The sequence below is a fragment of the Xenopus laevis genome, chromosome 2L (assembly GCF_017654675.1).
Source record: "Xenopus laevis strain J_2021 chromosome 2L, Xenopus_laevis_v10.1, whole genome shotgun sequence".
In the NCBI taxonomy this organism is placed as follows: domain Eukaryota; kingdom Metazoa; phylum Chordata; class Amphibia; order Anura; family Pipidae; genus Xenopus; species Xenopus laevis.
The window spans coordinates 135,891,338-135,909,251 of record NC_054373.1 but is presented as its reverse complement, the minus strand read 5'-3'; the positions used below and the strand labels follow the sequence as shown (position 1 = coordinate 135,909,251).

The 17,914-nt window shown below is 40.2% G+C and overlaps 1 protein-coding gene across 1 annotated transcript in view; it reads left to right on the top strand.

Annotated features, from left to right (window-relative positions):
* Positions 1 to 4,445: 4,445 nt before the first annotated feature.
* Positions 4,446 to 17,914, top strand: part of tdrd3.L (tudor domain containing 3 L homeolog) — a gene marked incomplete at its 5' end in the record, with an annotated part of 109,962 nt that continues 96,493 nt past the window's right edge. Inside the window, 1 exon segment of the mRNA NM_001091305.1 lies at positions 4,446 to 4,502.

The window sequence follows — 17,914 nt, the reverse complement described above, 5'->3', positions numbered from 1 at the left end:
GCCCATGACTAGTAGCTTTGCAAAGAAATTCTATAATCAAATTTTACCTGAGTACAATATACAGCGTTAAGTTTCAGTGATAACTTTGAATAATTACAGTTTAAGGGGGCGAGTTTGTGAGGTTTGTACGTTTTTTTCTACCATGGATAAACTCACAACTCGAATGTGGATTCATTAGATGAATGCAGGAGAGGAATTGCTTTTCAAAAGCAGAAAAAGGTAATCAAAGGTTTTATATAAAGTGTGATTTGCCATTCTATATTTACTATTCTGTTGACAAGACCATGCCTATTTTAACAGTGAGTGTCAGTGAAATAGCAAAGCCCTAGTTAAAGAAAAGTAAACAGACTCACTGAATTTATAAACTATGCAATGGTGGCCATAGATGTGCAGATATATCCTTATGTCTGACAAATGATTGTTTGTTGCAATCTCCCGACCTACCACTAAGCATTCAGATTGAATAAAGTAGTAAAAAGAACAAATCAGACGATGTTCTGGCCATTAATTCAAAGACAGCAATCCTACGAAGGTTGTGTTTGACAAATAGTAGTCACTAGAGATGTCGCGAACTGTTCGCCGGCGAACTTGTTCGCGCGAACATCGGGTGTTCGCGCTCGCCGGAAGTTCGCGAACGTCGCGCGACGTTCGCCATTTTGGGTTCGCCATTGTTGGCGCTTTTTTTTGCCCTCTCACCCCAGACCAGCAGGTACATGGCAGCCAATCAGGAAGCTCTCCCCTGGACCACTCCCCTTCCCTATAAAAACCGAAGCCCTGCAGCGTTTTTTCACTCTGCCTGTGTGTGCTGAAGAGATAGTGTAGGGAGAGAGCTGCTGCCTGTTAGTGATTTCAGGGACAGTTGAAAGTTTGCTGGCTAGTAATCGTTTTGATACTGCTCTGTTATTGGAGGGACAGAAGTCTGCAGGGGTTTGAGGGACATTTAAGCTTAGGTAGCTTTGCTGGCTAGTAATCTACCTTCTACTGCAGTGCTCTGTATGTAGCTGCAGTGGGCAGCTGTCCTGCTTCTGATCTCATCTGCTGACTGCTGCAATAACAGTAGTCCTTGTAAGGACTGCTTTTATTTATTTTTTTGTTGTTTTACTACTACTACTACTACTACTACTATAAGAGCCCAGTGCTATTAGTCTAGCAGTGTTGGGGAGTGGGACTGGTGTGCTAATCTGCTGCTCCTAGTAGTTCAGCAGCACCAACTTTAATTTTTTTTTTTAATATTCATTTTTTTTTTATTTTACTTTTTTTTATTTTACTACCGCTGTAGTAGTGTATAAGTTGACCTTTTAGGCATTATTTGCCCTGTAGGCATTATTTGCACACTGTTTTCTTCAACCCGCCATCGAGCTGTGTGACCTTGTTCACATTCTGTCTAAATATCCATAATATTACCGTCTCCAGAAAAAACACCGGAGTCACTTTTTTCAAGCAGCCATAATATATTTTACGTAATCCGTATCCACCGCTGTAGTAGTGTATACGTTGGCCTTGTAGGCATTATTTGCACACTGTTTTCTTCAACCCGCCATCGAGCTGTGTGACCTTGTTCACATTCTGTCTAAATATCCATAATATTACCGTCTCCAGAAAAAACACCAAACAATGCCTACAAGGTCAACGTATGGCAGTTGTTTAAAGAGAACAGTAGATTACTAGCCAGCAAAGCTACCTAAGCTAAAATGTCCCTCAAATCCCTGCAGACTTCTGTCCCTCCAATACAGAGCAGTATCAAGCAGATTACTAGCCAGCAAACTTACTATCATCTGTCCCTGAAATCACTAACAGCTCTCCCCCTACACTATCTCTTCCAAGCACACACAGGCAGATTTTTCAGATACATTTTTGCCCTTGATCCCCCTCTGGCATGCCACTGTCCAGGTCGTTGCACCCTTTAAACAACTTTAAAATCATTTTTCTGGCCAGAAATGTCTTTTCTAGATGTTAAAGTTCGCCTTCCCATTGAAGTCTATGGGGTTCGCGAACCGTTCGCGAACCGCTCGCGTTTTTGCGCAAGTTCGCGAATATGTTCGCGAACTTTTTTTCCGACGTTCGCTACATCCCTACTAGTCACAGTCACCCATTGATATCATCAGATAGGCAATACATCCAGAGATATTATCATTAGCCCGACAGAAATCTTCTAACCAGTCCGATTGACTAAATGACCGATCGCCAAGGTACAAAACATGACGGGACGATCCACACGTGGTACCAAAATCATATCAAATGAAGATTTATACGACTTTATGTTTGCATCTATGGCCAGCTTAAGGATGTTTTTACATGTCTTCTGGTGGAATTGCATGTGTTACTGCAGTGCAATACAGGAATTAACTGATCCAGGTCTCCTCTATGGACCTGTACCAGAGAGTACACAAGAATCCATTAAAGAATGCAGGTAAAATTATTTGTTTTATCCTGTAGACTTTTAAATAATGCAGTTATAAGTTAATAGATAAGACATATTTGAAGGGGATCTTATTTAACAGTGGAAGTACCAGTTATAAATCTAAATTTATTTTATAATACACCTGATACTGACTCCTTTGCTATTCTTAGCAGTACAGGATGCTTCTTGCCTGTATTCTCCCACAGTTCCCTTTTGTCTCAGCCCATATACATAAGGAATCAGTTAACAAAGGACATGTTAAATTTGTGATTGCATTTAAAATGACAGTTTATACTACTTCAGTACGCTTATTCTTATCACCCATGAATACCAGCTCTTTTTGTTGATACATTGCAAGCTGTAGCTGCATTGTCATGGTGCTCATCTGAGAAAAGAAAATGAAAGCTGAAATATTCACACTGGTTTGGTCAATTCACAGTCCAGCTACAGTGAGCAGGGCTGGCTATGCTGGATATATTTTCCCATACATGTATATGATCATAGATTTGTTTCTTATATGGCTGACACATAATCAGAGCTGTGGGAGATTGAAAGGCATTTCTGGCTAGTTAAAAAAAAGTACACTTGCCTTACTGAAGCCTCTGGGGGAGGACTTAGCTTCCTGCTAACACAAAGAAATAGAGAATACAAGTGGCATGGCGATATTATCACATACTATTGTATGGGGGAAACCCACTGGCATAAATATACAAAGTATTTAATCCCGCAATGGCATAACTACAATTTTAAGTGAATATACTATGTAACATTGAAAATAATCCCGATGCATTGCCATGAAAATGAAAATTCAGGCTTTAAGTAAATAAGTTTCAATGATAGCGATAAGCAATATTTCTCAGTTTTTTCTTGCCCTTAGATTTCAATGCATTTTGGTGAATTGTCGCCATTTCGCAAAATTTCGCCGGGTCAGATTCGCCCATCACTAATGACAATCTTAGAATTTTGCCACAGCAACAAGAATAAGCTAATGAGTTTAAAATATAGTGTTATATACAGTAAATGTAGACCTGCAAAATAGCTAACATTTGTTTACTTTACAGGAAGTCTCAAAGGGGTGATCTATGCCCTGTGGAAAGGAAGTATTCTCACTCGTCTAGGTGTATTATGGGTAGCTCCTTAGCCTATAAAAGGGGTAGGAACCCTTACTTCTTTCTTTTTGGACTCCACCTGGGACAGTAGATGAGATTCCTGGAGGGCCTGAGGCAATAGGAGACCTCAGGGTTGGGGGATAAGTTCTGGCGATTCATAGACTTAATAAGGTCAGCAAACAGGGCCCTGTTCATTAGGAAAAGATAGTAATAGATTAGTTACTCTCATAGCCCACTATAGGAGTATGAAATAGTCAGCTAGAAAGCTAGAGCAGGTATGTACTCTATCTAGAACTAGTGTGAGTATAGTAATCACCAGGTGACACAGACCTAGTGCAGAGACCAAAGTGGAATAAGATCCAGTCTACTGCTTTTCTTCATGGGAAGCATCCAGTACAATAAGGTGTCTTATCTGTTTGTGACACTAAAATTTCAACTAATTTGTTTCCTAATTCAAATGATGTTTGAGTTGCCTCCATAGACTTTCATTGTAATTGCCCTCACCCAGCAGATACAGTGGCAGGCCTGGTGATTTGAAACATCACTTGTTTATTAATGACCTGGAAATGGGCATTGAAAAAGTACTGTGTATATATTTGCTGATGATACTAAATAGCGTATTGGGAGTATCCAAGATTGACAAGCGGATCTGGGGATGTTTGTAGATAAATAGTTGTCTAGTTCCAGACAGTGTCATTCCGTGGCTACTAAAGCAAATAAAGTACTGTATTGCATAAAAAGGGCCCAAAGATACGAACAACGTTAAATTCAACGTGGCGCTTCCATTGTCTGACAGCGCTTCAGGAGGCAGCGCCGGTTGCTAGAGTGATAGATTTTAAAAATATAATGTTTCGTCGCTCTATCGGAAATGCGCATGCGCATGAGGCACGAACGAAAGCAAAACCTCGGGCGTCCGGAAGTGACGCGATGAAGATGGCGGCTACGAACAAAAGTACCGATCTCTGCATTCTTGCCCCTGAAACAGCGGCACAGTAAGGTTTTTAAGGTTCTGAATGAGGCGGTTCGGGAGGGGTCTCGACAGCCAATGCCATGGTTAAAAACTGAGGGATTCTGTGTCCGAGCAAAGATATTTGATCAGTGTGATATAAGTGCCAGAATGGTGGTGACCCGGGATGTGTCATTTCTACCAAAACTGGCCCACGTAAAATTGCTTCTATGCGATCACTAGTTATACATGTGTTCTCTCATTGAGCAGCCCTGGTAGATCCTTCTCAGTCGCTCCTTAGAATGGCCAGTCTGGTGATATGGGCAGAGTTGCTGCAACTTTCCAACAGCTGGAGACCGGGATTCACGGCACATTGTTGTCTGATCCTGAGTTCTCTGTCTGGTGATTTTACATGTAAATAAGAAGCAGGTGTAGTTATTGTGCAGTTAAGGCTGGAGGCAGCACAGGGAAGTGTGACATGTGGAAGGTTAGTAGAGTAGGTGTCATGGATTAAAGAATTGCCCATGAGTGACAGCACAATGTAGGCTTTCTATACCATGTATTGAGGGGCATATTTATTACGGCACAATCATTTGCCACGCAATCGCAGAGTAAAAAAAAAAAACAACATAAAAATACTGTAATTTTTCAATGTGTTTTTTCTTTGAAGGTATACTGTCATGGAAATATTTTTTTTTTTTTTTTCAAAATTAATCAGTTAATAGTGCTGCTCCAGCAGAATTCTGCACTGAAATCCATTTCTCAAAAGAGCAAACAGATTTTTTTATATTCAATTTTGAAATCTAACATGGGGCTAGACATATTGTCTATTTCCCAGCTGCCCCAAGTCATGTGACTTGTGCTCTGATAAACATCAATCACTCTTTAGGGTAGGGACACACTGGGCGATTTGGGGAGTTTTAGTCGCCTGGCGACTAATCGCCGCGACTTTTCTCCCCGAATGCCTCCCCTCGCTCTGCGCCTGGCTAAAATGAAAAATCGCCTGCGCTAATCACACGCGGCGATTCGTTTTCCGAAAGAAACTTCACGAGGAAACTTCGGGCGACTTCGGAAAACGAATCGCCGCGTGTGATTAGCGCAGGCGATTTTTCATTTTAGCCAGGCGCAGAGCGAGGGGAGGCATTCGGGGAGAAAAGTCGCGGCGATTAGTCGCCAGGCGACTAAAACTCCCCAAATCGCCCAGTGTGTCCCTACCCTTACTGCTGTACTGCAAGTTGGAGTGATATCACCCCCTCCCTTTTCCCCCCCAGCAGCCAAACAAAAGAACAATGGGAAGGTAACCAGATAGCAGCTCCCTAACACAAGATAACAACTGCCTGGTAGATCTAAGAGCAACACTCAATAGTAAAAACCCATGTCTCACTGAGACACATTCAGTTACATTGAGAAGGAAAAACAGCAGCTTGTCAGGAAGCATTTCTCTCCTAAAGTGCAGGCACAAGTCACATGACCAGGGACAGCTGGGAAATTGACAATATGTCTAGCCCCATGTCAGATTTCAAAATTGAATATAAAAAAAATCTGTTTGCTCTTTTGAGAAATGGATTTCAGTGCAGAATTCTGCTGGAGTAGCACTATTAACTGATGTGTTTTGAAAAAAACATGTTTTCCGATGACTGGATCCCTTTAAGCAATTTACGCCAGTACTTCGTTACGAAGGTCTAAAGCAGTGTAAAATAATGATGGAAAATCCGGCGCTCGCATGGCTTAAAATAGAACACAGCTTGAAATATTCTACATTTATTTTACACCGCTTTTTACACCGCTTTTTACACCGTTTTTTTCAGCAATTTAATTTTACACGGCATAATAAATATGGCACAGCCATGTAAACGTGAGAGTAAATGGAGAGAGCTGGTTCGGTATGAGCAAGTAAATGATAGACAAGCTGCCAGTGAGAGACCTCCTAGGATGCAGCATGGTCACATTGTATTTAGCGTTGCCAGACGTTTCTCTGTTCTCCTTGTGCTGCATATGTTTTTCCCCTTAATCTGAACACATACAATCAGTCATCTACGATAAAATGCAGTAAGTAAAGTGCAATTTTGAGCCCAATTGCTGCGTTCTTCCCACTATATTCCAACCGGGGGAGATGCGCTTAACACCATTGCTGCCAATAAGTTAAAATTAACACAATCAAGGTGGCTATAGACATAGATGTCACCAAACGAGCGGATCTCTCCCCAAAATTCCCACATTGAAGTGGGCGATATCGGGCTGATCCGACCGAGGGCAGGTTAGAAAATCCTGTCAGATCGCGGGACTGCATCAACGAAAAGATGCGGCCGCGATCCGAGGGGATTTTCTAACCTGCCCGATCGGCATCTGTCTGACTTTCTGCCAGTTGTGTATCAGGAAAGCCCGTCGGCGGGCTCTAAATTGCCAACTTGGTTTGTCGGCAGCTTTTATCGGCCCCTGTATGGGGGCCTTTACACTTGCACTTTGATATGAATCAGTTATAATTGTAATTGTCTATCAGCACTATTTCTGGCATTGCTTGCGAGTGACAGAGGCTGCTGTTGGGACAGCGGAGCAACTGCCTGGTTTGGAGGTGGAGGTAGCTCCAGGGTTTCCAGAGGCAGGAAGGACTGAGCAGTGACAATCACAGCACAGAGTTGTAAATTACCCCTATAGGAAGGTAACTTATTTCTGATAAAATAGTCTTTCGACACTGAATGAGGTATGCCCTCTGTAAAGCTCTTCAGGACATGTCTGTGCTATATCATCAAAGGGAAATAATAACATGAACCCTAGTACTAGAATTCTCTGGCAACAGAAAAAATAGGGCTCATTAATGAATGTAGGCTCTAAATCGCACAAATGCAGTTAACCATAACACCCTATTTGAAAATGCTATATGAACTATGTAAGCTATGAGCTTTTTTCCCTGCAGAGAATGGGTTTATTTTTTCCCTGTGCGATTGGGAGTTTTGATGCCACATTCACTGCTTGTATTGTAAGCCTAATATTCAATTAAGCTAATTAAGCAATGTCACCTACCTAGTATGCAAGGCATTTTTATCTCTGCAACTTTCTGGGGAAAAATCTGTGACAAAAAGAGGGAAATAATTATATATCATTTACCTTTAATAGGAATTATTGTAAATGTAATGTACAAGTGTAATTGTTGCCCAGTTTCATATATTGTTGCTTACAGGCATTTCCATTTGTGCTTCAGTATGGGTTGCATTATCCTGAACCCTTTTATCCAGATGGCGCAGCATTTCATATAGGCCATCTCTAGTTGAATCAATTTTAAAGGGTTTGTAGCCCCTTTATAGCGTGTCCTAACGGTCCCTGCCGGGAGCACAGTAGGAGGGGGACAGCCAATAACTGCCCTGCAGTCACACAAGCACAGACAGGCTTCAGTTCCCTATCAGGTCCTGCTAGCTGCTGATTGGCTCCTGTCCTACAGTGCAGTGAGCTGAGAGCCGCCGGCTCCCCTGCACAGCCTGGGAATTCAGGGAGCTAGAAGTGGAAGAGAAGGGAGGGATTATTAGGGTTTTTGCAGAAATATTCAATAAATCAGCCCGAAACACTACTTTTTAAGCACAATTCTTCTATATTTAAATGAGTATAATGCACTGGCACACTCTTATTTTTTTACACAATATGTCTCCTTTAAACTTATACAACAATAAATAATGGAAAGTAATTGAAAAAAGTCTTTATTTCTGGTGAAGATTTTGAAAACAACTGAACTGAAAAAAGTTTTGGAAGGCGAACAACAAGCAAATAATTATTTTTTAAAAAACTATTTCCCTTTTCTCTGCAATAATAAAACAGTATATTGTACTTGATGGTAACTAAGCTGCATTAATCCTTATTGGTGGCAAAAAAATCCTATCAGTATTGGTGGCAAAAAATCCTATCAGGTTTATTTAATGTTTCAATGATTTTTAACATATTTAATACAGTGATCCAAGTTACAGAAATATCCCTTATATCCCAGCTCCAAAGCTTCCTAGATAATACATCCTCAGGCTATGAAGCTAATTTTCTTTAATTTCTTGGGATTTGTTTCAGTATCTTTTCAATGAGAAAGCTCTTGTGGACATACAGTTATTTATTTTGCACTGTTCAAGTGGAACAGCTATACATATTCCCTGAGGATTAAATTGAATTTCCTGACTGCTAAATATTTGTGACTTAAATTCCACCAAATGAACGGCAATTAGATGTTTTGATATTTTTGTAGGTTTTGTCTGTTTGGAAACCCAAAGAACATCAGGGCAGGAACTCTCTACATTTTTGGTATGGTCCAGATATGTATTGTATGCATTTAAAGCAAGAAAGGGTAGTAGTAATTTGAGTATGCTTCTCCAAAAGTGGCCCTAATATTAGCTTGTGTCCCAGTGATTATTTTAAAATAAATTATGCTCCTTAATTAAAGTGGTGGTTCTCCTTCAGTTTAACTTCTCGTATGTTATAGAGATGATAGAATATCTTGTTTTTTGCACTTTTTAGCTGGTCTTCATTTTTTATTGTATTTTAATTATTTGCCTTCCTCTTCTGCCTCATTCTAGCTTTCAAATAGGTGGACGCTGACTATTGCTCTGTGAGCTTACTATTTCATGTTTTTTTTTATTGCTTATCTTTCTCTTCATGCGACTCCTATTCAGCTACCTGTCTCTCATTCCAACTACATCCTAGTTGCTAGGGTAAATTGGACCCTAACAACCATATACCTGCCACATTTTCAAACTGGGGAACTTCTGAACAAAAAACAAAATAATAAAAAAAACCATAATAAACAAAATTAGGACCAATTGTAATTGTACTAAAAGTTAATTCAGTGGTAAATTTCTCCTGTCACCCAGTGGACCTGTCACCCAGACATAAAAAAAACTGTATAATAAAAGTCCTTTTCAAATTAAACATGAAATCCAAATTCTTTTTTTCCATAGCTGTTGTAAACTCATTTAAAAATCTCAGCTGCTAATAAAATATTGCCTGCCCCTGCTCTATGCATTAGGCATAGAGATGGGGCAAGCAATTACTTTCACTTTCCATTCAACACTTCCTAGATGTCACTGCTCTTCCCATATACCCCCAGTTCTCTTAATCATTTAATTGTGTAGCCAGTGCATAGGGATGGACATCAGGTCCCCCATTCTGGTGCACAAACAACATTCTGAGATGATGCAAGGCTTGCCTTAATAACAGTGTCCACAAAATGGCTCCTGCCTGCTTGCTACGATACTGAATTCATAGACTGAGGGAAACAAGATTCAAATAATTTATACAGTGTAATTAAAGTTCATTTTTCTTGACTAACATGATAAAAATAGGATTTTTAATAATTTTTTTGGGTGACGGGTCCCCTTTAACTATTGTCTATTGCAGGGGTAGGGAACCTGCGGCTCTAGAGCCGCATGTGGCTCTTCAGCCTGCTTGCTGCGGCTCAGTCTTGCGCCTTTGTCTGTCAGGTCGTATTTACAGCCCTCGCACCTGCTGGTGGCTTCTTGAGTGTGCGACCGCGGTAAGCATACTCAAGAAGCTGCCAGCAGGTGCGAGGGCTGTATAGACGTCCCAGGAGTGGCAAGACTGAGCCACAGCAAGATGATTCTTCATGGTCCTTACCGCGGTCACACACTCAAGACAAGAGAGAGACGATCAGCATGGAGCTTCAGAAACAGAAGTCACATTAAACAGATGAGAACACTAGCATTTAATAGGGCTATTCAGTGTTTAATTTTATTCAAAGTAGCCCTGCATATACACAATGCACTTCTGTTTGTTGTATTCTGTTGTTGTAACAGTTAAAATTAAAAAAGTTTATAAGCTGTGTTATGTTTTGCGGCTCCAGACTTTTTTCTTTAGCTGGAGAGGGGCAAAATGGCTCTTATGATCGTAAAGGTTGCTGACCCCTGGTCTATTGTAACAGGCCATTTAACGTTTCACATGTAGCATCACTTTAAACACTGGGTTTTTGTGGTCCGGACAAGTATTTTAAAGGACCACTAACACCAGAAAATGAAAGAGTTTTTCTAAACATGGTGGACATTCATCCGGCTATGTACTATGTTACACGTGCTGTGCATTTTAATTATTTGCCAACACAAATCTGTTAATAACCAATTGTGCTTTGAAATGTATGCTTCTTGTTTCTGTTTCTCAACTAAATCTAGTGGGGCAGAGTCCTTGTTTTTTTAGATTTAGTAAATGAAAGGGCAATGTACAGGCAGCATAAATGTATGCTGTATTGCTATACGCTGAATTTATTTGACTTGATTCTTGCATGAATTTAACTTTTTTCTTCTTGGTTGTTCTTTTGGGTTGTATTTCCTTGGTACTCCTTCCTTCTGCTTTGTTCCCTGTTTCTGGGAGCCACCTGTTATTCTTTTCTCAGTTTATACAACTTGTCTAGCCATTATTATTGCTCCTTTTGGGTTTCAGTAACTCGTATGCAGTGGGATCCCTTGACCTCTCAATGTGTTTCTGTCCTAGGTATCTGAAAGTTTCTCCTGAATAGGTCACATTGCTTTATCTGCTAAACCTCTGTAATATTAAGATCATTCCACCATCTCTGTCTTCTTCAGTTTCTAAACCTTCACTCTTATCACCTACACTTTTTCATGGTTAACTCTGCTGCCACAAGCATTAGACATGTGCAAAATATATCAGCTGCCCTAGTTTTTATCTATTTGCCATTATAGAGTATGCAGTGCAGTTTTGGACTCCAGTCCTTAAGAGGGATATAAATGAGCTGTAGAGAATGCAGAGACGTGCAACTAAATTGGTTAGAGGGATGGAAGACTTAAATTATGTGGGTAGACTGTCAAGGTTGGGGTTGTTTTCTCTGGATAAAAGGCGCTTGCGAGGGGACATGATTACACTTTACAAGTACATTAGAGGACATTATAGACAAATAGCAGGGGACCTTTTTACCCATAAAGTGGATCACCGTACCAGAGGCCACCTCTTTAGACTAGAAGAAAAGAACTTTCTTTTGAAGCAACGTAGGGGGTTCTTCACAGTCAGGACAGTGAGGTTGTGGTATGCACTGCCGGGTGATGTTGTGATGGCTGATTCAGTTAATGCCTTTAAGAATGGCTTGGATGATTTTTTGGACAGACATAATATCAAAGGCTATTGTGATACTAAGCTCTATAGTTAGTATAGGTATGGGTATATAGAATTTAATTAAAAGTAGGGAGGGGTCTTTTTTCAACCCAATTTAACTATGTAACTATGTGTGTATATATATATATATATATATATATATATATATATATATATATATAGTATGCTTCCATCTGTTAGAGAAACAATTAATGGTGTGCAAGGTCAAATGAGATACTTAGTATAAATATTGTAATACAACCTGGTAACATTTCGAGACTCTAGTACATGTTTCAAGCACACCGTCAATATATTAAGGGGGTTATTTATCAAAGGTCGAATTTTATACCTTGAATGAATTTACAAATCGAATGGTTTCTAATTTAAGAAAAAACTTGAATGGAAAAAACAAAATTCAGCCCATTTTGGGGTTAACAACCTGAAAACTTGAATTAATCGAGTTTTCAGCAGGAAGTAACTCAAATTGATAGTTTTCAGGCAAAACCCTCCGAAAGAAATTTGAACATCATGAAGGCTACAAACATCTTTAAATGGTTCAAGGGATCTTCTGCATTGACTCCTACATGACCTCGACAGGTTTTAGATGGCGCATTTTCGGATTCAAGCTATTTCCAGGGTCGGGATATAATAAATCTCAATTTTTTTTTAGTTTTTTGGAAAAATAACTAGAAAAATGTAGTTTTTTTTTAAAACCCAAAATGTGACTTTTGACCAAAAAAAAAAAACCTCTTAAACTCGAAACACAAACAACTCAAACCTTAACAAATAACCCCCTAACTATTGCAACCAGTTAAAGTACCCTTCTTGTACTCTGCTTTCTCGATTTCAAGTTCAGTAGAGCTTACAATTCAAAAATGTTTCATGTAGCATATATCATCAACATTTTTAAAGGTTATTCTTTGTATAGTTGAAATAGGACAGATGTCTAAATAATTTATTTGTGGTTAATGTGGTTTTGAATAAATGAGTATTAATGTGCAGGAAACAAAGAAGCAAATCTGCTTTTCATGTATACAGGTGTAAACACGCTCTCCACAAATTGGTCCCAATGTGTGGCGCAGTGCTCACCTCCTCAAGAGAGCAGTAAAACTTCAGCACAGTAAATTATAAGAAGTTATATTTAGCTGTAATCCGTGCTACTGAAATAATTTACGAGCAAACACTAACCCTGACCAATTTATGTTTATCACCGCAAACATATACATTTCGGTTGTATAAACGAGTGCAACACATATTTTAAGAGAAGTCAATTATGTCCAACAGCTGTTAAATTTCCCTAGAGAGGCTGATTCAAATGTTTCTTTGTTTAAATTATGTAAGGATCTTCTTGTTCTTTGTTCAGAAAAAAATGTAATCATTTTGTATATGCATGCGTGATTATTCTACAACCATTTGAATGCCAGAGAAGAACTCCAGTAATTTACAATCTACCATGCTCTTTCCATGTCAAGGACAATATAAACTGAACTAATTATTTTAATAATCACAATGCATCATTTGCTTTGTTTAGCAGAGGTTATTTGATGTCAAGGATAATATAAATTATACTAATTATATTAAGAATCACAATGCATCATTCAAGCTGTTACAATTATTTACACACAAAATATATGTAAAAGAAATGTCATCCTAATAATGTGCTAGTTAAAGAAATTTGTATTCATTTTTAAAGGGCACCATGTGTAGCCTGTAATAATATTTGGAAATCAGAGAAGAGCAATAAAATTACATAAGAACATGTATATGGGTAAATGCTATATTTGGCTTTAGGTACCAGCCTATGGCTCTAAATTTTCTTGAACAGGTAATGCAACAGCTAGAAGAGACTCTGGCTAAAGATCAGTCCGTGAATGCAAAAGCATCTACTAGTGATATACTGGTCAGGAAAATCTCAACCCACTCCTGACCCTACACCCACAAAATGTTGCCATTATAGGATCTGCACCTAACCCGCATCTTCTTGCTCTGAACACTACTTTTGAACCTCTAGTTCTAAGACAGAATCTTTGGGAGCAGAGAAGGAATGTACTTTCCCAGTCTTACCCACACTCAACCCTAACCTGCAATGGTTGGTCAAATTTCGACCTGAACCCACCCGACCCGCGCGTTACCACGTGTCTTGGATCAACCTTCACATCACTAGTTTCTGCATTGCATCATAGTGCCTCCATCTAACAGTGGAACTTGGATCTTAAAAATCATGTTCATTTGGGGAAAATTTGTAAATATATAATTAAGTTCTACTTTTATGAATTTTAAACAATGGGGCGGGGGGAGGAGAGACAGATATGGATCAGTGCATGGGGTCAACCTAAAGACCAGTTATTGTGAGTATAAGTATAAGTACCTATGTGCAGGCCCGGATTTAATTATCAAATGCCCCTAGGCTGGGTCTGCTTGTCGCCTCGCCCCCTTCTATCTGCTTCCTTCTCCCTTCCTGTCCTGCCCTCCTCCCCTTCGCAGTCTCCCTTTCCTTCCTTTGCTCCTGGAGACTGGTGTGCGGGAGATTTGCCCATAACTAGGCAGCATACCGTCCCTGAATTTCTGCCGCCCTAGGCCCTTGTCTGTGTGGCCTTGCCCAGGCCCGGGTCTAGGGTGGCATGCAGCCCAGCCGCTTCGTGGGGAGCTGTACGTTGCCAGTTCGCCAGCACTTGTGTGCTCACGGTCGGGGAAGGAGGGTAGGGCGGGTGCTAGAACCATACGACTGGGTGATTGGACCGCTCTGCCTAGGGGCGCTCACCACACAAATTCGGGCCTGCCTATGTGCTCACCTTAATACTGTTGAAAAGGCCAGTCTGAAGGTCAGTTAGGGTGAGGGATGAATGCATATTTGCTGTACTCGATATTCTCAGAACTATGGCTGAATTGCTAATGCTTGGGCCTCAAAAAGGGGTTACGTAGTACCCCCTTAAGATGACGGGACCTGGGGCATCATAAACAGGGCAGGTGCAAGGCAATGAACCATATTTCTTGAGAAGGCAATTTGCAGTAGATAATCCTTCTCCATAAAACTGTCTGTTTGTGTGGCCCCAGGTCCTTATTTTAAGAGTGTACAAGATTTGTAGTAAACCTGGATACTATGGGAATTGGTTACACCATCAGAGATACACAAGCGAGGCTCTTGCTTATATTGGTGTGCTTTTCTTATGGTTTATCTATAGTTCAATAATGGCTTTATCAGTTGTTTTTTTTTTCTGGCTATTTAAGATTAAAGTAAAAGCCGACAGTTTTTCTGATTCTTGTGTTGAAGAATAGCCACTTAATATGCTATGGTGCTATCATTTGCTACATTAGTTGATTTCTCAAAAGCATAAGAAGAATGTCAGAAACTAATATTTCTACTGTAACAGTTGACTGAGAATATTCAAAACGTAAATGCTGAACGTAAAGAAATGTATCATAGTTTAACTGTTTTTGAGAGTTGTGACTTCCCCATTCTTAGCTGTCCCTGGGAAACACAAAAAGGTCACACATGGTTAACCTTCAGTCTTAGAAAACGGTAAAGAAAAAAAAACAACAAAAGTTATTTCTGGTATACTATTTTAGTCAAAATAAAAAGGTGTAAGGTGAAATACCCCTTTAAAAATGAAGGTAAGTTATGGGAGTCCAGTTTTCAAAGCAGGTGATTTCTTCTCCTCTGAGTTCTGCCATAGGGGCTAACAATGATTAGTTATTATTGCATGTCTCATAACCATTGTGAAATATGGTTTGCTTCTATTTTTGATCAGTAGACAGATGAATAAATGGTTCATTGAACATGTTGATGAATATATAGGCTGCTAAGATGGACTGTGTAATCCAAGCTCTAGCTGTGTAGCAGCTCCTGCACCACTGATATTTGGTCAATTGCTCAGCGGACTCTTGTGAAATCAGTGTTGCTATGATTGGGGTTGAGACGCCAGGGACTTGAATGTTTTAAGGTTAAGAGGTAATTGGCTGCGCTGGAGAGCTTGGATGCTGATATAGCAGCTATGTTCATGGAAGAGAATAGATTGAGGAGTTTGTGGAAGTTAGCATTAAATCTATTGGACACCTGAGAGCATAACATATACTGAAATGCCTTTAACTCTTCCAGAGCCATCACAGACAGAATAATGTGGTGTCTTCTGGGTTTTTTTTGTATTTCATAGAGTGGCGAATGGGTGTTTTGTTTCTAGTTTAAACAGTAGAACAAAGGAAAAGGGGCATTTTATAAATGCACTCCTTGGAATGATGCTAAAGTTCACACAGTTCATGAAATGGCAATTCTATAACATACACTTTCTGTGGATAGTGATGATACTCTCAGCACAATAACCTTTTAATCTTTCAGTGGGTTAGAAGATCTCATTGGGTGAGGAATGCATCAGTGGACCAAAGCGGTATTTTCTAACCTGATATCTGCTGATTGGGTTGCATAGGCCTGCGTCGGATCAGTAGGATCATCCTGATCAAGGTGACTAAATCGGGCAAAGAGCAACTCATTTGACCACCTTTGAAAACAAGCATGTGCAATTTTAGGCAGGCTGAGGCTTTAAAAAAATCTTGTTGAAGGCTTAATACAAAGCACATCTCCAGTCGACATTCAACCACACACATTGAGAGATGCTTTTTTTTTTTTGCAATGTGCTTAGTCTACTTGGCTATTTTCATAAGTCTGCCAAAGATAATTATCAATCCTAATTATCACAGACTGTAAATAAAAAAACACATCACTGGCCGATCATCTGGCATTGCCATTTAAAAAGTGGCTGATCATGCTGGAAAGCACTGTTTAAAGAAAATGCATTCTTCTATCACAGCTTTTTACACCATAGTTTCTTTTTACTGCCAGTATTTACTTGCTGCCTAAATGTTTAAGATGACTTGAATGGGTTACTCAATAAAAATAATGCCATAAAATAACAATGTTATATACGTCGTATGGCTGGTGTATATACATTTACACGGCATGATAGTTCTGATGGCCCTTTAGTAATTAAATGTTTCAGAGGACATTCATTGTTTTACCACCCGTGGTTCAAATTAATGTTGCTTATAATCCTTCAAAAAGCTTTAGGAGCACTACTCATTTATTCAACTGAAGATCATTCCCTTTTTAGCCCCTCCACAGGGCAGCTACTGGCTACAAGTCTCTTTTTGAGTATGGTAATTGAGGGGGTTAATGAACTAGTTGACAACATTCACCCTTTCTTCTATAGTCACAGTTGCCTGGCACCTTTGCAAACTGTACTCCATTAATTACGATTATAATTAACAAGCAAACATATTCAGCAGCTGTGTAAAATAGAAATGTGTATACAACAAATACACAGTATTACAAATACTGATTCTATAAAGTGTCCAAACTTTTTTCACCAAGGGCCATATGCAGTAAAATACACAAACAGCCGGGCCACTCACTCGAGGTGAAGTACGTATTGCCTCACCTGGTTTATGAATTCACCATCTGAAAAAGTCTTCCCATGCTGGGCAATGAGTTGAGCCACCTAATACCTGGCTATTGTGGCTTTTTTCTGGGACAGGAAAAATACGGTTGTTGAGCTAGCAAAATAGTTGTCATCTGCTTAACCTTCTGTTCTCGTTCCACATTAGTGTAGGACATGTAGGTCTGATGTTTGGTTTAGTAGTGTCATCTTGCAGGGGTTTTCAAACTACGACCCGCGGGCCAACTGCGGCCTGCGATCCATTTTTAATTGGCCCGCAGTAAATTCCAAAAATATAGCAGAATATGGCCCTTTCCCTGCGCTTTGTACTGAGTGTGTGGAGCAGTGAAACAAACCTTTATGCAGCCATGCTGTCTCCTGTACTTACCTAACAATCATCTCTTTGTTAGGAAAGTACAGGAGACAGCGTGGCTGCATAAACGTTTGTTTCACAGCTCCACACACTCAGTACAATGGGCAGGGTAAGGTGTTTTTTCTCGGGCATCTCAGTCTCAGAGTACTGTAAGTTACCACTCTTTGCTTTTAAACTTAAAGGGGAAGGAAACCTAGTTGGCGCAAAAACCCTCCCCCCCTCCCTTGTGTTGCCCACCCTCCCTCCTCCCTCCTGGCCTACCCGTCCCGCTGGGCAAATGCCCCTAACTTGTTACTTACCCTTCTGCGCAGGTCCAGTCCAGGGAGTTCACAGAGGACATCTTCTTCCACGCGATCTTCTTACTGCTTTGAACGGCGTTTTGGCGCATGCGCAGTAGGAGCATTTCGCCGGTACGGATCTACTGCGCATGCGCCAAAAGTCTCGATGTACTTTTGGCGCATGCGCAGTAGATCTTACCGGCGAAATGCTCCTACTGCGCATGCGCCGTTCAAAGCAGGAAGAAGATCGCGTGGAAGAAGATGTCGTCTGTGACTGGACCTGCGCAGAAGGGTA